This window comes from Schistocerca serialis, chromosome 3 (genome assembly GCF_023864345.2).
Source record: "Schistocerca serialis cubense isolate TAMUIC-IGC-003099 chromosome 3, iqSchSeri2.2, whole genome shotgun sequence".
NCBI lineage: Eukaryota > Metazoa > Arthropoda > Insecta > Orthoptera > Acrididae > Schistocerca > Schistocerca serialis.
In genome coordinates this window covers 399764746-399788816 of record NC_064640.1, presented here as the reverse complement: position 1 = coordinate 399788816, position 24071 = coordinate 399764746, and the positions used below count along the sequence as shown (strand labels likewise).

Here is a 24071-nt window from a genome sequence, read left to right as displayed (position 1 = left end):
CTCATTTCTCTATCTTCCCTTCCGTGGAACATTTTTTAAACTGTATGTCAAGATCGTCTGCTGGCATCACTACAAACGGCGGCTGCTTGATGTTACCTCCATTAGCAAAGGCACCCGATATTATTTAGAAAACCGTCGTTCTCCTCGTTCCAGCCTGTGTCCATCGGTTCAGCTATTTTGAAACGAGTCCCCACCACCCCAGGTCGTTGTCAGTAATGCTGTCTCTGGCTTCTCCTTTACAGAACTGCAATGTCACAGGAATGCGACCATGCTGCAGTATTGCTTAGCCAGCCGCAGCCTGTTGTTCAGCTACTGGAAAGTGTGTCAGCAGAAGTGCAACACGTCGACGTTGCGTTATGCTGGCACGCATTTTTTTTTTTTAATTGAACCCATCACAATTGAAGATGCTCATAGCCTGCAGCTGTGTAAATATAATTTCAGTGAGGTAGATTAACACTGATGAGATTTTCACTCTGCAGCGGAGTGTGCGCCAATATGAAACTTCCTGGTAGATTAAAACTGTGGGCCAGAGCGAGAATCGAACTCGGGACCTTTGCCCTCCGCGGGCAAGTGTTCTACGATCTGAACTACCCAAGCACGACTCAGGACGCGTCCTCACAGCTTCAATTCTACCAGTACCTCGTCTCCTAATTTCCGAACTTCACATAAGATCTTCTGCGAACCTTGCAGAAATAGCAGTCCTTTCTTCCAGGAGTGCTATTTCTGCAAGATTCGCAGAAGACCTTCTGTGAAGTTTGGAAAGTAGGAGACGTGGTACTGGTAGAACTGTAGCTGTGAGGACGGGTCGTGAGACGTGCTTGGGTAGCTCAGATGGCGGAGCACTTGCCCGCGAAAGGCGAAGGTCCCGAGTTCGAGTCTCGGTCAGGCACACAGTTTCAATCTGCCAGGAAGTTTCAGACCAGTATTTACAACATGAAAGAAATCTAAATCTGCAGCCATACTGTCCAAACCATTTATAAGGTCGATGGAAGTGGGTATTCCCAATTGTACAACATATTAGGGTTTCTTTTCTTTGCATTCGCGTGTGGCGTGAGAGAAGAATCTTGTCCTCGCGACCGCAAAGGGAAAGATACGTATGCGGCTGCATTCTGTTCCTTCATCCTTCACTGCTTGAAACTTCGTAAGTAGGATTTCGTAGGATACTTGATGTCTACCTTCAGGCATTGACCAGTTCTCATTTTTCATCATTTCTATGGCGCCCTCCCGTGGGTCAATGAAATCTGTAACAGTTCGTCATCTGTAGAATACAATGCAGCGATAGCAATAAGTTTTATCTTGGACAGACTGGCAGGAATTTTGGTATAGGGTCCAGCTTTTGGACAGCATTGCATGTTGTACACACTGCCCCTACGGGACGTCTGTTAAATCTTTTGGAGGAGATAGAGATTTATGGGAATAACAAATGCTGTCCCTCTAAACTTCTTAATGAACTGAATGACTTTAAGCCCAATGCCTAGTTTTCATTATGTTACAAGCTTTTGTAGATTTTTTAATCCTGGTAGAACTTTTCGCCTCCTCCTACCTCCCACATATTTCTTGCTTCTGGTTCGGTGGGTTTGTTGTGCCCGCAGCCTTTATATCCTGTTTTGATATGCTGCTTTCAGTTCGCTTATTTGTTTATTGCACATGTTACAGACTACTTCTAGGCACTATCTTTTATAATTTTACAGATAGTTCATTACCATATTTTTGTTTAGCCTTTTGGCCCCTTGCCACCAGTGGTCCCTGAGATTTGTTTTTAGTATGTCCACTGTGCCCGCGACTTATTTATCGTTTGACAAGTTGCTGTCTGTTAACTTAACTGTATTGCATATGGCACATACATTTATCTGCAGCTATCCTTCAGAAGTTAAACCAATAATTCCCCTTTCACTTACATCTAGCCTCCTTTTAAGCACATTTTATGTATTCGATACAGTTTTATGCAGACGTAGTTTAAGATTACATTTCCAATTTTTGCATTTCGTCGTTTCGTCGTTCAGCCAACGTCGTCTTGCGATCTCGCCCCCTCACCTGTTTGTACCGGTGTTGTAAGTACAGTACGCGAGCGACGACCCGACATTACGGGACATGTGTGGTCGATGCCACATATGGCTACATATTTTTAATGCTTTCGCCGTTAACTTCATGTAGGCAGGTATATTTTTCCAATTTTCAGTCTATGAATATTATGACACTGCTCATTACAGTTGATAGCCTACCATTATGCACATTTTTATAACATATGCACACTTCTGTATTTAGTGAAAAATAATTAAGTGATCGAAACCGGTAACTGGATAAACAGATACCTGCGATCAGTGACTGTCGTGGCATTTACAAAAATTTCATAACATGCTATGTTCTCCCCAGCAGTAAATCTTTTACTCAGTCACAAATTTCATTTGATAACCCGTTACCCCGTACGATCGTATTTTCGCTAAGAAATGTCAGTGTAGTACTGAGTCAAATTCTTTTCGGTGGTCAAGAAATACTGCGTTGCCTTGATCCATTGCGTTCCGGATATTACACAACATGAGCTCGAGTTGAGTTTGTTTTCGGTATCCATGGTGGTTGGTATGGATGTCATGTTGTCCGAGATAGCTTAGAATCGACTATATCTCAAAATACATGACATGGAGTAGCAATCAAAATTATTTATATAGGACCTGCCATTCGGTGGCAAAACTGTTCGTGAATGATCCTGGTTGTTCGACAGTCTCTGAACCAGGAAATGATTATACGATTTTTAGTTAGAACTAAATTAGGATACAATTTCTGTTTTAACATTAAGTCCTTCTTCTTCTTTTCCTCCTTCTCCTCCTCCTCCTCAAGGATTTGGCCGGGACAAATCTGTTTACTGTGCCCATTACTTCCTCACTCTTCTTGTATGTGCATCCGAGCATACGTCGCAAATGTTCATGCCATACGCTGTTCGTCATTATGTTACTCAGCTCTTACGTACATTATAATGTTCTTCGCATGTCCAATAAAATATAACCTAGCGTGTCATTTAATAATTCAATTCTGGTCTTGACAGTTCCCCTTTCTACTTTACATTTACTTTCACGTATGAGAATTGTAAAGTGACAGTGTTGGAAGATTACATGCATCTGTCTTATTTTTGAGGTTTTCAGATATAAAACCACATATACTTCTAAATCTGTTCAGTGTTCCATCCAGGTCTATGTCATCATAGAAAAATAATACCCTATACGTATAAAATGTTTTACTTCTTCTATAATTTTAACTTCGGTAACCATTATTATTCTTGCTGGCCACCTTATTTTAAACCTTCATTGTTTTTGTCTTGTCGTCAGAAATGTTCAAATCATATGTTGTTACTGGTTTGTTTAAAATGCAAATAGCACAGTGTATTCATCTTCACTATGCTGTAGATAGGATATACCATCAACATTAAGAATTGCATTTTTCAAGTTTCCCATAGTATCAAGATCTCCGCCACTTATATTCCGACTGCGGTGCACAAATGTAGAACGACTACACTAGAACTCAAAATAACAACGCACACACACACACACACACACACACACACACACAGACGCAAGCGCGCGAAGGTTTAGATACTGCAGCACTTGAGAATGGTGTAAGTTCCTGAAACGATTCTCGATTCGAACAAAAATCTAACTGACATAGTAATTCTCTTATTTTTATTTATGAAGCAAAGCTTTAAAAAATATCCTACTTTTGTTAAAAAATATGGTATCTTATTTTTCCGAACAATAGATAGCAGTTGCCTACAGTGTTTTGGACATATGTTGTTATGGCCTCAGGTATGATACTTGCGTATTGTCATGTAGGTTACTTTCTTGGCTGTTGGCCTTCTGGTTTAGTGCGAAGCATGGAGGCGGTAATGATGGCCGACACATACTCAACCATGCCGGCTGTGGTGTGGTGTTTAGCCGGTTCTGCACAATCATTTAGACAAACGGTGAGCTGATTTACCGATTTTATCTCATAAACACGGCACGCAAAAAGTGAAAATACGGAAACAAACAGAAAGGTATGTATGAGCAGTTTCGTGTTAAATGTAGCTCACAGTTTTCTGTGTGCTGCAGAATCGCTATCTGCGTAAGTTAATCTCATTATTCAAATGTTTTCTACTCCTACAATTAAACTTAAGTACCTGTGTGTAATCACACAACTGATAATAGTGCTTCGGTAAACAAGTGTTGGTATTTTTATATTTTATAAACTTTTACACTAGTACCAGTGGACTGAAACAAATATAGCTTCATTTTGTCGTATTTTACGCCATAGCTAGTCCACACGACAAACGAACACATGAAGAGTATTCCAATCACTGCGCTTTTTGCCGGCCGGTGTGGCCGTGCGGTTGACGGCGCTTCAGTCTGGAACCGCGTGACCGCTACGATCGCAGTTTCGAATCCTGCCTCGGGCATGGATGTGTGTGATGTCCTTAGGTTAGTTAGGTTTAATTAGTTCTAAGTTCTAGGCGACTGATGACCTCAAAAGTTAAGTCGCATAGTGCTCAGAGCCAACCACTGCGCTTTTTAGTTCTTGAACAAAAACCTTTACTCTCAAAGGCATACGAAAGAATCAATCAACTGGGTTGATAAATCTTCATAGATCCATTCGTTTCGTACAGTGAAACAGTCCTGTCTTGGCATCTCACGAAACGTGCTCCCCCATATCGAAATTCCCAGTCCTTGCCAATTTCGACCACGATGCTGGCAGTGACTCTTTATGGAACGAATACAGTGCTCACATTAAATGTTATACTACGAAACGGGACATTCGACACAATATTTGTTAGTCCGATCAGAATTGCGTGTCAAGTTCATTGTGTGTTTACGTTTCTAGTGCTTACTCTATCTGTTGAAAGTTGGCAGGCGTAGGGAGCGAAAGGTTATCTGAAACTTGTACAAAAACCAGACTGCGGTTATAAGCAGCGAAGGACACGAAAGGGAGTCAGTAGTTCAGAAGGGAGTGAGATATGGATGTAGCCTACATACAACGTTATTGAATCTGTACATTGAGAAAGCAGTAAGGAAAAACAATGGGAAATCTGGGAAAGGAACAAAACTTCTGGGAGAAAAAAAGATGCTATAGATCTACGGATGGCACAGCAGTTCTGTCAGAGACGGCAAAGATCTTGCTTGGATGATCAGTTGAATGGAGTTGAAAATGTCTTGAGAAGAGGGCATGAGATTAAAATAAAACAACGGTAATGGGGTCTACTGGAGCAAAGTTAAATAGTGCCTGGGGAAGTAGATTAAGAAACAAGACACTAAAAGTAATAGACGAGATTCGCTATTTGGCCAGCACCACAACTGACGATGGCGAAAGTAATGGATACACAAAATACAGACTGTTAACAGCAAGAAAAATATCTACTATAAATTTAAGTGTTGGGAACTCGTTTACGAAAGTACTTGTCTGTTGTGTAGCCTTATATGGTAGAATAGATTAAAGAACAGGTTAGAAGCTTTTGAAAGGTGGTGTTCCAGAAGAATGGTGAAGATGAAAAGGAATAGCTAACAAAGACTTACTGACTCGAGTGGAGGAAAAAAGAGATTGTCGCATGACTGTCACATATCGCTGTATGATATTGTTTCACTTTTGTGCCACAATTCCGTGATTATTTAATTTAGAGTAGAGGGCATCATTACTTGAGAGGAAAGATTTCTATTTTTCTCGTTGATAAAATGCGCCCTCGGTGTCGTCTCTGATTGCTGCTTATCGGCAGAAGGCCGTCAGTGAATATCATTACAGGCAGGCATCCCCAAGGAGTTGAGCAGTTTCGTGGCCTACTCCGTTCTTTTGTTGGCTGGGGCCAGCGCCTGCCCTCCATGAGAGCAGAGACTGCTGTGCCGCCACTGCCATCCCCAGAGAATAATTGAGCATGACATTTCTGGCTTTCTGTATGGACATTTAAGTATGGGATGCCGTGGTGTCGCCCGAGCAGCATGAGAAAGTTGAGGAAGTTCGTTGCTTTCGCTCAAAATTTTTGGTGTTTCCAATCGAACGTGTAACCCCACCATTGCGCTTGGTGCGTAAGAGGTTGACCAATTGGTGAGATACCGCTCCAGGTGAATACCGACCTCTTGGTTTTAATGTGCCAAGAGTGGGAAATTTCTGCTGCCGTCCTCCTTTTTTAAAAAAAATAAGTGGTATTCTGGTCCGCACATTGGCAAAGCAGAGTTTCTTTCTCTCTCTCTCTCTCTCTCTTTTTTATGTTGCGAGTTGAGGGGAGAAAACGAAGATTCTGGGATCTTCTGAGGTCATCAGTCCCCTAGAACTTAGAACTACTTAAACCTAACTAACCTAAGGACATCACACACATCCATGCCCGAGGCAGGATTCGAACCTGCGACCGTAGCGGTCGCGCGGTTCCAGACTGTAACGCCTAGAACCGCTCGGCCATCCCGGCCGGCCTTGTCTATTTCATTATAGTTTTTGGTCTCTTTTTTTTTCTTGTTAATTACAAATCCGCGAGCTGCCCAGATGAAATCTTGCTGTGTTTTCTCACAGTCTTCCGTATAATTTGGTCCCACCCACCCCTCTCTCCCTCACAGTGTCAGCGTCATTTTGAGTTCTTTCTACTGAGATTTTAAATAACTTCACTCTGTCAATTTTATGTGAATTTTGTGCGTCATAAAGAGCAAATAAAAATCTGTTCTACTCAGACATGACTTAGATTTCAAGATCCTTTAATTTTTCTAAACATTTCCATGGTTAGGTAAACTACAAATAAAAATATAACCAGTTGTATACCTAAGGCGTTGTTCTCACTATGCCGGTGTTTTCTTTGTGTATAGTCGACAACCAACCAACTGCTGTTTGTAGCTTAAGATAGGCACCATCGAGTTTCGAGCTTTATGATGCAGCTTGACTAAAAGAAGGAAAGATTGATAGATTATATCCCGAGACATAAGTAAAGGGGCGAGGGTGAAAATGGTGAAGAGAGATTCAACAATAAGTAGCATTAATTGGCTGTATCTTTCAAAGCACAGTTTCCATGACGGGGAAATGCGCAGACCCCGGACTGGTTCTACCAAGCGGATTAACGACGAGGGCCGATGTGCTAGCCACCATGGGTGTGGTTTTTAGGCGGTTTTTCCCACCCAATCGGTGGATACCGTGCTAGTACAAAAATCCCGCCTCAGTTACACACGATTTGCAAACATTACGAAAACTTTCGATCACTTCCACATTAATAACACTACACACTGACAGTTGGGGAACACATATTCTGTTCAGGAGGTAATGGGGTGGCGGCAAGCGGGTCATCCGACCACCCTTAAACTAACCATGTCAAATCAAAATGGCTCTAAACACTATGGGACTTAACATCTACATCTACATTTATACTCCGCAAGCCACCCACTTTACGTGCCACTGTCATTACCTCCCTTTCCTGTTCCAGTCGCGTATGGTTCACGGGAAGAACGACTGTCTGAAAGCCTCCGTGCGCGCTCTAATCTCTCTAATTTTACATTCGTGATCTCCTCGGGAAGTATAAGTAGGGGGAAGCAATATATTCGATACCTCATCCAGAAACGCACCCTCTCGAAACCTGGCGAGCAAGCTACACCGCGATGCAGAGCGCCTCTCTTGCAGAGTCTGCCACTTGAGTTTATTAAACATCTCCGTAACGCTATCACGGTTACCAAATAACGCTGTGACGAAACGCGCCGCTCTTCTTTGGATCTTCTCTATCTCCTCCGTCAAACCGATCTGGTACGGATCCCACACTGATGAGCAATACTCAAGTATAGGTCGAACGAGTGTTTTGTAAGCCACCTCCTTTGTTGATGGACTACACTTTCTAGGCACTCTCCCAATGAATCTCAACCTGGTACCCGCCTTACCAACAATTAATTTTATATGATCATTCCACTTCAAATCGTTCCGCACGCATACTCCCAGATATTTTACAGAAGTAACTGCTACCAGTGTTTGTTCCGCTATCATATAATCATACAATAAAGGATCCTTAGGTCATCAGTCCCCTAGACTTAGAAACTACTTAAGCCTAACTAACCTAAGGACATCACACATATCCATGCCCGAAGTAGGATTCGAACCGTAGCAGCCGCGCGGTTCCAGGCTGAAGCGCCTAGAACCGCTCGATCATAGCGGCCGGTCATGTCAAATCCATTAGTAACCACGCCGACCCTACTTCGAGGCGGGACAATAGCACAAAAAAAGAAGAAGACTATGGTGGAGAGTTTCATCAAGCCGGTCTTCGCACCGAAGACAATAACAGCAATAACAATGTCTATATGCAAGAATTTTTCCTAATGAACGACTGCATATTTTACTTACGCACCTAAGCTAATGTACAAAAATTGTTGTTTATTGAGAAAAATGTGTATAGTGTAACAGGTCTCGACGAAGGGACGCTTTATCCTTGACAGACAATCAATACAAGAATCGAAAAGTCGTTATCTAGCATCCCTGTTACCAAAAGCGGCCTTTCCCCGTCGAGATGTGAAATCAAATATACAGAGGAAACACTAATAACACCAGTATTAAGGAGAAATAACTAACAAGAGAGGAAGTTGCCTCACTAAAGGACGCGTAACAGTAGAGCTGGGACAACAAAACCCCATAAATATAAGTTACAGAAAATTTCCTTCAGAAATTGTCCGCGCTTGTCACGAATCCTACTAACCGTATGACCTGGCGACGATTTATATGTCGTGATACTCAACTTGACCTCAATATCTCAAATGAATTACGTGATACTGTGTGGAATTATCTGTACTAAAGGAGGCAGAGGTCGTAAACCAGCCTAGATTCTTCCAGAAATGGACATAAAAGCTAATTCGTCTTCAGTCCGGAGAAAGTAAACACACTGACATTCCAGTCTAAATACGGCCCTTGTCTTTCTCGGATTCGAGCAGATATTCGAGTACAAGCCGTTGGAGAATTTATGGATTAACGTTAAAAATTCATCTATTTCACACAGACAAGGGGAGAAGGAAGATTAGGATTTCATGTCCCGCCGTTGAAGATGTCATTAGACGCGCAGCATGAACTTGGATTGGGGAGCGATTGCGAAGAACATCGGCGGTGTCCTTTCAAAATGAACAATCTGGACACTTGCCTTAAATGATTTAGGATCACCATGGAAAACTAAATTTTGATGATAGGACCGGGATTTGAACTGGCGTCTTTCCGAAGGCTTTACCACTGCGCCATTACGCTCAGTCACGTACGAAGGAGTGACAATGTACTGCAGCACTCACGATGATTGGTTCAAATGGCTCTGAGCACTATGCGACTTAACTTCTGAGGTCATCAGTCGCCTAGAACTTAGAACTAATTAAACCCAACTAACCTAAGGACATCACACACATCCATGCCCGAGGCAGGATTCGAGCCTGCGACCGTAGCGGTCGCTCGGCTCCAGACTGTAGCGCCTAGAATCGCACGGCCACTCCGGCCGGTACTGACGACACTAGTGCCATTGAACCGAAAGAGGTGGCGCAGTGGTTAGTACACTGGACTCGCATTCGGGAGGACGACGGTTCAATCCCGCTCCGGCCATCCTGATTTAGGTTTTCCGTGATTTCCCTAAACTGCTTCAGGCAAATTACGTGATGGTTCCTTTGAAAGGGCACGGCCGCCTTCCTTCCCTAATCCGGTAAGACCAATGACCTCGCAGTTTGGTCTCCTCCCCCAAATCAACCCAACTACCATAATGCCATTCAAGTAGCGTGGCAGACACCGAACGATTTCAGAAAAGCGCTACTAGGGTCGTATCGAGTGAAAACAGCCCTTTCGAAAGTGTACCGGGGAAGTTCAGGTAAATAGAATGGTATTTCATTTATTAAAACCCAGACCAGACCACGATTTTCTAAAAAGCAGTTAAAATAGCGTGATTTGGACTGGGGTTTGTTCATAAGATTATTAAACGGGTCACTGTTACCTCGTGTGACACGATGCAGCCTTTTCGTGGAACAGGTATCTTTGAAGGAAAAGAGACGTCTAACCGGGATTACCAGCTTGGCATATTTCAAGATCCAGTAAGCGAAGTAAGACTGAGCAACACTTCTTCTGCCTACATCTTGCATCTCGCATAGTATCTACGGAAATGAGGTAAGAAATTAGGGCACATACAGATTATTTCTTCTGTCTCCATACATGTATAGAATATTTGATAACATCGCTACGAAGTGCCCTCCACTGTGCACTGAACAGTCGGTTATGGAGTATATAGAAGAATGTGACACAACAGCTAATGATAAGGGCAGACCAGGACAGGGGACAACGAATGGAGTACAGCTTGTCAAATCACGACACACTGATAAGCCCAAATATTATGAGCACGTGCTTCATAGCGTGTTGGTCCACATTTCGAACGCAATGTAGCACCGTTTTTTTTTTTTTTTTAAGGGACGGTATTTACCAAACTTCAATTACCATCCGTGAGGAGCAGGCTACAAGAATTTTCGGCCCCTCGCAATCGTTCCTAACACGCCAGGAATTTTCGAGAAGGTGGGTCAATAATTTCTTCGACAGTGGCTACTTTGTAGTGGCGTTGAAGCTAAAAATTACGAACATTTACTGTAAAAACTATAGTTTGATAGAACTATAACATTTAAAATTTTCTGAGGTCTTTTTTACGAGGGCGTGCTGAAAAGCAACGCCTTCGAATTTCTTTGCAAAAACTATTAAAGCTATTTTAAATAAAACGAAGGTTATTGACATTCTACGTCTTTATTTTCATGTGTACGTATTTATTTCTCAACATAATCACTCTGGCGACGGAAACATTTCTCCCAACGAGACACCAGTTTGTTAATACCATCTCAGTAGAATGTTTGACTTGTTGACGGAGCCATAACATCACCTCTGCTTGCACCACTTCATCACTATCAAAGTGAAGTCCTCGAAAGGATTCTTCAAGTTTTGGAAACAGATGAAAATCGGATGGGGCCAAGTTAGGACTGTATGAAAGATGATGTATGAAAGTGAACCCAAGGCGACGGATTGTTGCAGACGTCGCAGCGCTCGTGTGTGGTCCGGCAGTGTCATGCTTCGAATTAGTGCCTTCAGGTTTCTGACGGTTCTCACGCACCGACATAGTTACGTTACACACCGCCACGTTACAATCTAAAACTCGGAGCCTTCTAGCGGCAGAGGGTTGCTACTTACGTCAGCGAAACAGGAAAGTCAACCAAGTAATATGCATGACATGTCATACGGAAACCGATATTGGAAACAGAATTAAAAAAATCGACGGCTTTACTTTTCAGCAAGCCCTTGTATTAAAATCTTCCTTTCCAGTTACTGATCACTCAGATAGAATGAAAATTTATTCAGTCTCTCCGTTCAAGAGCAAAAACTGGAACATGTGGACTTCAGATGCCTTGATTAGAAACATGGCACCTTACAGTCTCACAAGCCAGTACCTCGCTACAGTGCAGCTTACTGTCTTAAATTAATGGCATTACATTACTTCCAGAGTAGTTGAATTAATAGTCAAGGTAAACATCGCAGAAATACTGCGAGTAATGTAAGGAGCTGGGACATGCAATTAATTTTTACCTCGCTTTGACTGTTCAGGTTATAATATTCTCTTGAGCTAATTGTATACTTAATTGAGCTCTTTAGCATAACAGGTCGGTGGACAAGTTGGCTTAAAGGCACACGCTTTTCCGTGCGCTCGTATAGAATTGGTGCCTTTTTAGACAGTAACTCAGCAAAAGTGCACTTACAACCATTGATACTTGGCAAATTTTTCTCGATTTGACGCTACCTATCCTGCTCTGATTTTGCATCTGTTTCTTTTCCCAATCCATGGACAAGTACTGGGAGAGTTATGCAATGGGACGTTTACCGTGCAACCACCATCTATAGGGTGGAGAAAATAAAGCTGAACAGGAACATGTTTATGAGACTGATGAGAAACTGACTTTCGTTAATGAACAAGAAACCTGCCTATCCCAGAAAATGCAGGAAACCGTGATCTCGGTGCCCCAATCGGTTGCTGTCACATGTCTACACGTACTCATTTCCTGCATAATCCGTCCGAGAGCTTGGCTGTGCCATCACTTTTGAGCGACTGTGAGCAGCAGACGTCTTTAGTGACCAGATGAATGCAACGCCAAATGGTGATGGCGATAAAACAAGGTGTGTTTTGGCAAATCTTAGTGGCAAAGTAACGTGAAACGGGCTCTGTAGAGAACAGAGATCGTACCTATCCGAAAAGAGTTCGAACACCAGAAAACACAGAACGAGTGAAAAAAAGCGGTAATAGTGTCCGATGAAATCTCAATGCTATTTGTTTGTGGCAAGTGGAAATCAAGAAATCGTCGGGTAGAAACATAATCAGGATGGACCAGCATCTGTATTTTTACGAATTAAATTTTGTGCATGAGTTAATATGTCCAGACGAGCGTTCACGTGTTGAGTTCTCCCGGTGGTTGTGAGGGAAGTCGAATGTTGATTTTCGGTTCCTCAGTTATTTGTTTCTTCAGATGAGGCCTGGTTGTGCCAGTCAGAGTATGTGAACTCACAGAACAGAAACAAGGGTTAATCTCGCGTCAGTCGTATTGTAAAAATTTTCTGCGCCAGTTAAATTTTGCCCATCCTGTATAAACTGGTTCTTTTGTCCCGGCTGATATCGAATAACACGCTCCAGCAAAAATTCGAGCCTCACCTTCATTCTAATTTTAAGAAGAGTTTGTGATCTACGTAATTGGCGGAGACTACTTTGTATTCTGTCGCGGGTATTTCGACTTAGCTTCCACGTAGATTAAAATCTATCTGAAGAAACATGGGTACAGCGACAGATAGCTGAAATACCCCGCTCTCCATCGCTGACGTTTAAAAAAGGCCTTACTGGGCCCTAATGGCCGTTTTGTTGTGTGTGTTGCAGAGTCGCCACCATCGTCGATTTGCTTGCGACATGCTACAGCGCTGCAGAGTATGCGTGCGCAGTGTGGTCCAAATCCACCCAATCAAACACAGTTGCTACGAGCTAAACGAAACTCTACAAGCTCCTAAGCATAGCACCAGCTACTCATCGTGAAGTAGCTGCCATCGCGGAGAGAACAAATCAGGCTCATGAGGAAAACCATCCATGTCAAACATATTCCAGCAGCCCCAAGGCTGTGGTCCAGAAGTAGTTTCCTGAAGGCCATTGCAAACAACAGCAGCAATGGCAAGGAAATAATAGTGGATTTCTTGACGTGAGAATAACTCTACATCGTCTCTCCCTTCGGAAATCATCCCACCTCGGCATGAACAGAACTGGATCGTCCGCCTACGTTCTGAAGTTGGAAGCTACAGGAGTTATCTCCAGAAATGTCACTACTCTGAGACTGCGGAGAAGCACAGTCAATGGAATTCTCTACTGGATTGTCAACTATGCCTTGCATCTTGCGCAGATCTGCTTGCAGCTCTGAGCGCAACTGAAGTTGCAAGAATTTGGTCAACAGTAGTGTAACTTGATAATTCCTTCTTTCATTTGTTTTGATGATAATTACCAGGTATTTTATCTGTTTTTGACTCGTATAAATAAATAATTACTGTCGTTAAGAAGCACTCTTCAAGTGGCACCGCGAAGACTCCAGAATCAAACCTACATCATTAATTCAGAGTTTTCTCGCCGAGTAATAGGCAATATTGGGCTATTCTCCATATCTTTTTTGCCACAACGCGCCAGTAATGGATATACTTAACGCGCTCTACACTTCTGGAACGGTGAAAAATTAACAAAAATAAGGGTTTCTGATTCTCAAACGAATGGACATTTTATTATTCACAGTGCATCATTATTGACCTATAACAAAACACTATAAATAATTTTACTTACAACGCCTGATACTGAAATATTGTACGATTCAGTAAGAACTTTAGGGTAAAATATTTTATATATTTATGTCCCCCACCAGAATCAAACTAGTCACCCATCATTTGATCAAGATGTCAACACACTGTACATTACTTAACAACCTACTGAAATTTTCAGTTATCACAAATGGGAAGCATATGTTTTAGTACACCAACTATTTATGCCACAGACAAAAGCAAATGAGGTAGTAATATAAGAAGATATAAGAAAACATTATATTTTAAACAGGAGAGACACTAAGTTTGCACAGAGAGATGTGTTGTGTCATGAATGGTACTCAGACTAGATTCTTATGATGTAAAACATGTAAATAGACTGTCGCTTGATAACTGGCGAAGAAAAAAGTGGCTCTGAGAACTATGAGACTTAACATCGGAGGCCATCAGTCCCCTAGAACTTCAGAACTACTTAAACCTAACTAACCTAAGGACATCACACACATCCATGCCCGAGGCAGGATTCGAACCTGAGACCGTAGCGGTCGCACGGTTCCAGACGACGCGCCTAGAACCGCTCGGCCACACCGGCCGGCCCAACTGGCGAAGAATCCGGTGACAACGTACATAAATAAAAAGATTTTAAGCCAACCGAAGTGATCTCTCCTCGACGAAGTTTACTGAATCATAACTGCGGCACGCGATAGGAAGTTTTTGGTTACACTGAAACAGTGAGAACTTTTACAGCAGCACGGATACATTCGGAGTAACAGGTGCGCGTATGCCGGTACTTTTGCAAGCGATGAAAATCAGCCAAAAAATTGTTGTAAATAGTCACGAGTGTACGAGGATGCTTCCTCGATAAGATAATAAAATAAACACAGACCTGCCTGCCTAACGGACAGTCCTTTCGGTGTATTTAGATGAACCGTAAACAAAGGAACCTGGATCAAAAATAAACGAGTAGACGAGATAACTTGCGACGACGTAGAGAGTAGGCACGAAATGATCCTGATAGCGCCGACCAATTACAGTTGTGCCTTCGAAATACGGTAATACTAAAAAAGAACGACTGAAGTGAGGGAATACTCACAGGCCTTGGAAGACGCCTCGGAGACTCCGTTGCGCTCCAGCTTGGCGAGCAGCTGCACGTAGAAGACGCTGTAGGAGTTGATGACCCCGAAGATGATGCCATTGCAGAGGAAGCTGGCGGCGACGATGAAGAGCGGGCGCGGGCGCGAGCACTCGCCGGCGCCGGCCTGCACGTGCTGCGGCTGCTCCTGCGCCTCCACCTGCAGCTGCTCCCTTGCCGCCATCGCGCACCACACTGCCGCTTCCCGGCCGTCGGCTCCCCGTCCCTCTCACCCCGCCCCCCCCACCGGGTCACGTGGCCCGCTCGGCGCGCGCATCGAGCGGCAGCGAGGCTGACCTTCCGCACGCCGTCTCGCCACTGGCCGACCTGTACCGGGCATCGCTTCCTTGCCTGCGACACATAGTAACATATCTTTGTCTGTGCCTGCGAGCGCTGCAATATGTGTGACTGGGTACTCGGTAAAAATTCGCCCACAGCTCCTAGCGCTGTAGATAGAACTCTCAGAAAAGAAACAATTCACGATGTTTATATCTACATCTGGAAGGTTTCAGATAGATTATATAATGGTAAGACAGAGATTTAGGATCCAGGTTTTAAATTGTAAGACATTTCCAGGGGCAGATGTGGACTCTGACCACAATCTATTGGTTATGAACTGTAGATTAAAACTGAAGAAACTGCAAAAAGGTGGGAATTTAGGGAGATGGGACTTGGATAAACTGAAAGAACCAGAGGTTGTACAGAGTTTCAGGGACAGCATAAGGGAACAATTGACAGGAATGGGGAGAAGAAATACAGTAGAAGAAGAATGGGTAGCTTTGAGGAATGAAATAGTGAAGGCAGCAGAGGATGAAGTAGGTAAAAAGACGAGGGCTAGTAGAAATACATGGATAACAGAAGAGATACTGAATTTAATTGATGAAAGGAGAAAACACAAAAATGTGGTAAGTGAAGCAGGCAAAAAGGAATACAAACGTCTCAAAAACGAGATCGTCAGGAAGTGCAAAATGGCTAAGCAGGGATGGCTAGAGGACAAATGTAAGGATGTAGAGGCTTATCAAAAATGGTTCAAATGGCTCTGAGCACTATGCGACTTAACTTCTGAGGTCATCAGTCGCCTAGAACTTAGAACTAATTAAACCTAACTAACCTAAGGACATCACATACATCGATGCCCGAGGCAGGATTCGAACCTGCGACCGTAGCGGTTGCCCGGCTCCAGACTGCAGCGCCTAGAACCGCACGGCCACTCCGGCCGGCAGAGGCTTATCTCACGAGGGGTAAGATAGATACTGCCTACAGGAAAATTAAAGAGACCTTTGCAGAAAGGAGAACCACTTGCATGAATATCAAGAGCTCAGATGGAAACCCAGTTCTGAGCAAAGAAGGGAAAGCAGAAAGGTGGAAGGAGTATATAGAGGGTCTATACAGGGGCGATGTCCTTGAGGACAATATTATGGAAATGGAAGTGGATGTAGATGAAGATGAAATGGGAGATATGATACTGCGTGAAGAGTTTGACAGAGCACTGAAAGGCCTAAGTCGAAACAAGGCCCCGGGAGTAGACAACATTCCATTAAAACTACTGACAGCCTTGGGAGAGCCAGTCCTGACAAAACTGTACCATCTAGTGAGCAAGATGTATGAGACAGGCGAAATTCCATAAGACTTCAAGAAGAATATAATAATTCCAATCCCAAAGAAAGCAGGTGTCGACAGATGTGAAAATTACCGAACTATCAGTTTAATAAGTCACAGCTGCAAAATACTAACGTGAATTCTTCACAGACGAATGGAAAAACTGGTAGAAGCCGACCTCGGGGTAGATCAGTTTGGATTCCGTAGAAATGTTGGAACACGTGAGACAATACTGATCCTACGACTTATCTTAGAAGAAAGATTAAGGAAAGGCAAACCTACGTTTCTAGCATTTGTAGGCTTAGAGAAAGCTTTTGACAATGTTGATTGGAATACTCTCTTTCAAATTCTAAAGATGTCAGGGGTAAAATACAGGGAGCGAAAGGCTATTTACAATTTGTACAGAAAGCAGATGGCAGTTATAAGAGTCGAGGCGACATGAAAGGGAAGCAGTGGTTGGGAAGGGAGTGAGACAGGGTTGTAGCTCTCCCCGATGCTATTCAATCTGTATATTGAGCAAGCAGTAAAGGAAACAAAAGAAAAATTCGGAGTAGGTATTAAAATCCATGGAGAAGAAATAAAAACTTTGTGGTTCGCCGTTGACATTGTAATTCTGTCAGAGACAGCAAAGGACTTGGAAGAGCAGTTCAATGGAATGGACTGTGTCTTGAAAGGAGGGTATAAGATGAACATCAACAAAAGCAAAACAAGGATAATGGAATGTAGTCGAATTAAGTCGGGTGACGCTGAGGGAATTAAATTAGGAAATGAGACACTTCGAGTAGTAAAGGAGTTTTGCTATTTGGGGAGCAAAATAACTGATATGGTCGAAGTAGAGAGGATATAAAATGTAGACTGGCAATGGCAAGGAAAGCGTTTCTGAAGAAGAGAAATTTGTTAACGTCGAGTATTTGTATGGAGTGTAGACACGTATGGTAGTGAAACATGGACGATAAATAGTTTGGACAGGAAGAGAATAGAAGCTTTTGAAATATGGTGCTACAGAAGAATGCTGAAGATTAGATGGGTAGATCACGTAACTAATGAGGAGGTATTGAATAGAATTGGGAAGAAGAGGATTTTGTGGCACAACTTGACTAGAAGAAGGGATCGGTCGGTAGGACATGTTCTGAGGCATCAAGGGATCACCAATGTAGCACTGGAGGGCAGCGTGGGGGGTAAAAATCGTAGAGGGAGACCAAGAGATGAATACACTAAGCAGATTCAGAAGGATGTAGGCTTCAGTAGGTAGTGGGAGATGAAGAAGCTTTCACAGGATAGAGTACCATGGAGAGCTGCATCAAACCAGTCTCAGGACTAAAGACCACAACAACAACAACATATCTACATCTAAACGCTGCGAATCACTGTTAAGTGCACGGCAGCCAAAGCCCAAGCGGTCCTGGTTGGTCATTCTATGTTCATTAGCCTGAAATATCGGGAATCCGTGCAATCTTTAATCCTGAATGACATAAATACCAACTGCTCTTCCTCAACAACGAGTCCATGAGCAATAATAGGTGAAACGCTAAACTGGGCTGAACACATAGCTGCAATGTCCGAGAAGGCATCAACATCTCTCCGTGCCCTACAAAAATATAAATAGCTCTTTCCTTTTGACGTAAAAAAGAAACTTGTACGGCGGCTTATTGTTGATTACTGCGATGACATCTTGCAACGTATTTTTCAGGAAACCTCACGACGCCTAGAACTAGTGATTCTTTTTATTGTGCTTATTTCGTCTCGAGCTGCCCAGGTATTTGGCCGATTACATTGTTATATAACACAGGATGTATCAAAAGGTAAGGTCAATCCTTGATGATGTAACAGAGAACTTTATCATCTACAAAAAAAGTTACTACAAATCTTCCGTATTCGTCACCGTTCTGGCGTTACGTATGCAACACAGGCCGCCTGATTACTGAGGCCAAGCGGTTCTAGGCCGCTACGGTCGCAGGTTCGAATCCTGCCTCGGGCATGGATGTGTGTGATGTCCTTAGGTTAGTTTGGTTTAAGTAGTTCTAAGCTCTAGGGGACTGATGACCACAGCAGTTAAGTCCATAGTGCTCAGAGCCATTTGAACCATTTTGAACCAAATTCCTGCTGACGATTCACCTCTGTCGCCGTGTGAATCTTTGCAACGATCTCGTCTTTACTTGTTATCTCCGATCTGTACGCTTTCTCTTTGGTAAACCCCAGAGATAGAAATTCATTGGTGTCAGATCGGGGAACCGTGCTAGCCCAGGAATGGGACCGCCCCTTCCAATTCATGTAGCTGGAAACTGGTCGTCCAACCACTGTCGTACCCGTAGTTGGAAATGTGCTGCAGCACCGTCTAGTTGACACCGCAGATGTTTTCTTGTGGAAGGGGCGTTTCAACCAGTATTATCAGAAGCACACCTTCTAAGAAATTCAGGTAATCAGCACCCCATTCTGTCGTCCGAAGGTACCTGCCCACGCATAACACTGAATGTTGTTTGGAATGAGGCGGAACGAGTTACATGACCATTCTTGTCAACATAGATGTGTAAGTAATGTCCGTTCGAAAGACCATCTCTTTTTAGTCTTGACTCGTCAGTCCGAAAAAAGAGCTTCACGAAATCTGATTGGTCATTAATCAGCTGTAATAGCTGCTGATAATATGCGAGACGATATCCATGATCTTGTGGCTTTAATTCTTGCACGGTGTTCACATGCTACGGATGAAATCCTTGCCGCTGAAGTTCTTGCTAAACGGATGACTGAGGGAGTCCTGCATCCCCTGTATACCGATAAATGGACGTGCTTCCACAGTATCAAGAATTTCTCCTTCACGATCGTGAACATGTCGTGGTCGACCATCATGATGCGTAGGTTGTAGCAGTCCTGTATGCACCATGCGCTGAAGAAGCGCTTGAAATACCCGTCTCCTTGGATGGCGTCGTTGCGGAAATCTCTCTCGGTATTCTGTTTTAGCCGCATTACCATTACAGAAACCGTAAGCAAAGTACAAGTTCCGGTATTCCTCGTTACTAAAAGTTGTGGATGTTCGTACACGGAATTCACTTTTGCAAATGATAGCTTCAGTCGTCTTGTCCAGAATCACACAAGGCTAAACAAAAGAAACACAATATTAGTAACATTTAATGCTGTACTTAGATACAGAGGCGTACATAAATGGCAGCTAAAGGAAATCACGCGATGGCACGATGGCTGGCAACGTATGACATTTAGTATGGCGTGCAAACAAGCCATATCTTAACCACTTTTTCTGTACGAGGACAATACACACAAGTAAGATGAGAAAAGCGTTTACTGATATTAGCATTCAAAAGAAAGAGAAACTCCCCATTTTGGAGTGACGAATGCGGAGAAATTTTATTAAATTTTTTTGTTGCAAATAAGGTCGTGTATCATCTCATCAAGGAGTGACCTCAGCTTTTGATATACCCTGTATATCACAATTACATAAAATTTATTTTGTTAATAAAGCAATTTCGATAAATCTCAACATTTATTAGCTACAAATAATCACTACAAATAACATAAACATATAAACATTCTTATTCTTCAGATGAGGATGTTAAAAGTGGCAATCGTTTTTCACTGCAGTAAGTTTTACAGGTTTCATCACTGGAATTAAATAACTCATCGGTCAAGAGATTAGCACTGTACAACAATAATCAATAATTATAAAATTATTAAATCGCTGCATACAGTTTCTTCTGCTGATAGCAGTTGCTGGTATGCACCTGCAGGTGGAACAGGTGATGATCAGCTGCTTTCTATATATCTGTGACACCCGACTCTTTATCATATTTCACCATCTTTTATGCACAGCCATCCCGACTATGTACAGACAAGCGCAGACATTTCCATACACTCTGTCTTGTCTACTGTGTTATCAACGTGCCCTGTTCCTTAAATCTCTCCTCGACCTCAACAGTCTTGTCTTAACAATATAGCAGAACCACTCGTTTCTCGCTTTCTCGAAGTCCTTTATAGTATCTGACTCTGGAATGACCTCTGTCATTGTATCAGAAAACTGAATAACATCTCCTCCAGCTTCAAAGGTCAGTTAATGACATATCTAATGAGGCAACAATAATGTTTACCTATGTCCCTGTACGCACTCGTTACTCCATTACATCCTTCTTTCCAGTCATATCTTCCTCATTTCCCACTGCTCTTGGCTAGTGCTGTCTACCTACATTTATTTTCTTCAGAACTCGCTATGGCCCAAAATATCACTTTGTGTACCTATAAATACATTTTGTATCTGCCACTATAACTATTGTTATTATCATTATTATTATTAGTTGCAGCAGCAGCAGTAGTAGCACTACTAGTATCAACTTTATTAGTTCTTAGTCAGTAAAATTTATTCATATTGTCTCTACATACATTAAAACCATTTTAATTCTATTTTATTACTATTTGGAATATTAAAAGTGTTGTTATAGCTAAGCGATTATAAGTTAAAATGATACTGTATAAAAAAAAATACTGAATGATTGAAACCCAAGTCCGAGGTAAGAGCCAGCCTGGAGACCCTAATCCTGTCGCATTAAATAAATAAAAATAAATACTCCCCATTTTAGCACTTATTAGGGCTTCTTCCCATTTTATTTGCATATGGAGTCAGGCGCGGATCCAAGCGCTGGGTCATTACCCTCCTCCAGAGAAAAATTTACCCAACACATTTATATCGTTAAATTCGTAATTTTCCAAACTTACAAACCAATTTTTGGTAAATAACGTAGCACGAAAAATAACTGTCTCGAAAATGGTGAGGAATTCCGCTTTTTAGCCGGCCGAGGTGGCCGAGCGGTTCTAGACGCTACAGTCTGGAACCGCGCGATCGCTACGGTCGCAGGTTCGAATCCTGCCTCGGGCATGGATGTGTATGATGTCCTTAGGTTAGTTAGGTTTAAGCAGTTCTAAGTTCTAGGGGACTGATGATCTTAGAAGTTAAGTCCCATAGTGCTCAGAGCCAATTCCGCTTTTTAGCCAGCCGGGGTGCCGAGCGGTTCTAGGTGCTACAATCTGAAGCCGCGCGACCGCTATGGTCGCAGGTTCGAATCCTGCCCCGGGCATGGATGTGTGTGATGTCCTGATGTTAGTTAGGTTTAAGTAGTTCTAAGTTCTAGGAGACTGATGACCTCAGCAGTTAAGTCCCATAGTGCTCAGAGCCATTTGAACCAATTCCGCTTTTTAGTTGCTTGCCTGAGAGATGCGCTGGCGGACTGACAGGCTGCAGGAAACATTCCAGACACTGAAGGCGCCCATTCACATGGTGCCTACAACAAATCCTCCATGGTCTTGCGTTCAGTCAAGGTGAGCAGGGCAAGACAGAAAGAGAAAGATCTTCCACCAAGGAAAACATTACGCAGAGATTGACCTTTCCCGAACATAGCTGTATTTCTAGATTTCCGGTAAGCGGTTGACACGGTGCCCCATTGCAGATTGTTAACGAAGGCCCGAGCATACGGAATAGGTTCCCAGATACGTTAGCGGCTCGAAGACTTCTTAAGTAATAGAACCTAGTGCATTGTCCTCGACAGATAGTGTTCATCATGAACAAGGATGTCATCAAGAGTGCCCAAGGGAAGTGTGATCCAACCGCTCTTATTTTCTCTCTCTCTCTCTCTCTCTCTCTCTATATATATATATATATATGTATGTGTCATCAAGAGTGCCTAAGGGAAGTGTGATCCAACCGCTCTTATTTTCTCTCTCTCTCTCTCTCTCTCTCTCTATATATATATATATATATATATATATATATATATATATATATATATAGAGAGAGAGAGAGAGAGAGAATAAGAGCGGTTGGATCACACTTCCCTTAGGCACTCTTCGTGACATCCTTGTTCATGTTGAACACTATCTGTCGAGGACAATGCACTAGGTTCTATTACTTAAGAAGTCTTCGAGCCGCTAACGTATCTGGGAACCTATTCCGTATGCTCGGACCTTCGTCAACAGTCTGCAATGGGGCACCGTGTCAACCGCTTACCGGAAATCTAGAAATACAGCTATGTTCGGGAAAGGTCAATCTCTGCCTAATGTTTTCCTTGGTGGAAGATCTTTCTCTTTCTGTCTTGCCCTGCTCAACTTGACTGAACGCAAGACCATGGAGGATTTGTTGTAGGCACCATGTGAATGGGCGCCTTCAGTGGCTGGAATGTTTCCTGCAGCCTGTCAGTCCGCCAGCGCATCTCTCAGGCAAGCAACTAAAAAGCGGAATTGGTTCAAATGGCTCTGAGCACTATGGGACTTAACTGCTGAGGTCATCAGTCCCCTAGAACTTAGAACTACTTAAACCTAACTAACATCAGGACATCACACATATCCATGCCCGGGGCAGGATTCGAACCTGCGACCATAGCGTAGGATTTGTTGTAGGCACCATGTGAATGGGCGCCTTCAGTGTCTGGAATGTTTCCTGCAGCCTGTCAGTCCGCCAGCGCATCTCTCAGGCAAGCAACTAAAAAGCGGAATTGGCTCAAATGGCTCTGAGCACTATGGGACTTAACTGCTGAGGTCATCAGTCCCCTAGAACCTAGAACTACTTAAACCTAACTAACCTCAGGACATCACACACATCCATGCCCGGGGCAGGATTCGAACCCGCGACCATAGCGGTCGCGCGGCTTCGGATTGTAGCGCCTAGAACCGCTCGGCACCCCGGCTGGCTAAAAAGCGGAATTGGCTCTGAGTATTATGGGACTTAACTTCTAAGGTCATCAGTCCCCTAGAACTTAGAACTACTTAAACCTAACTAACCTAAGGACATCACACACATCCATGCCCGAGGCAGGATTCGAACCTGCGACCGTAGCGATCGCGCGGTAGCGTCTAGAACCGCTCGGCCACCTCGGCCGGCTAAAAAGCGGAATTCCTCACCATTTTCGAGACAGTTATTTTTCATGCTACGTTATTTACCAAGGGAAGTGTGATCCAACCGCTCTTATTTTCTCTCTCTCTCTCTCTCTCTCTCTCTCTCTATATATATATATATATATATATATATATATATATATATATATATATATATATATTCTGACGAAAGGGTGAGCAGCTGGAGCAATTTATGGTTGATTGTTGACGTCACTGTGGTGTCGTTGTTGAGTGACCGTAGGAGGATGCAGGATGACTTAAAGAGTATTTCTAATTTGTACGATGAATGGCAGCGTGCTCTAAATGTAAAAAAAATGTGAGTTAATATAGACGAGTAGGAAAAACAATCATGTAACGTTCGAATACAGCATTAGCAGTGTGCTGTTTTACACAGTCTCATCGGCTAAATAGCTAGTCGTAACGTTGCAAAACCAGATGGCAGTTATAAGAGTCGAGGGACATGAAAAGGAAGCAGTTGTTGGGAAGGGAGTAAGACAGGTTTGTAGCCTCTCCCCGATGTTATTCAATCTGTATATTGAGCAAGCAGTAAAGGAAACAAAAGAAAAATTCGGAGTAGGTATTAAAATCCATGGAGAAGAAATAAAAACTTTGAGGTTCGCCGATGACATTGTAATTCTGTCAGAGACAGCAAAGGACTTGGAAG

At 43.0% G+C, this 24071-nt stretch overlaps 1 protein-coding gene across 1 annotated transcript in view; it reads right to left on the bottom strand.

The window, feature by feature from the left end:
• Positions 1-15018, bottom strand: part of LOC126470257 (monocarboxylate transporter 10) — a 466478-nt gene extending 451460 nt beyond the window's left edge. The window contains exon 1 of the mRNA XM_050097984.1: positions 14885-15018. The gene's annotated coding sequence lies outside the window, so the exon portion shown is untranslated. The remainder of the gene's footprint in view (positions 1-14884) is intronic.
• Positions 15019-24071: the final 9053 nt, after the last annotated feature.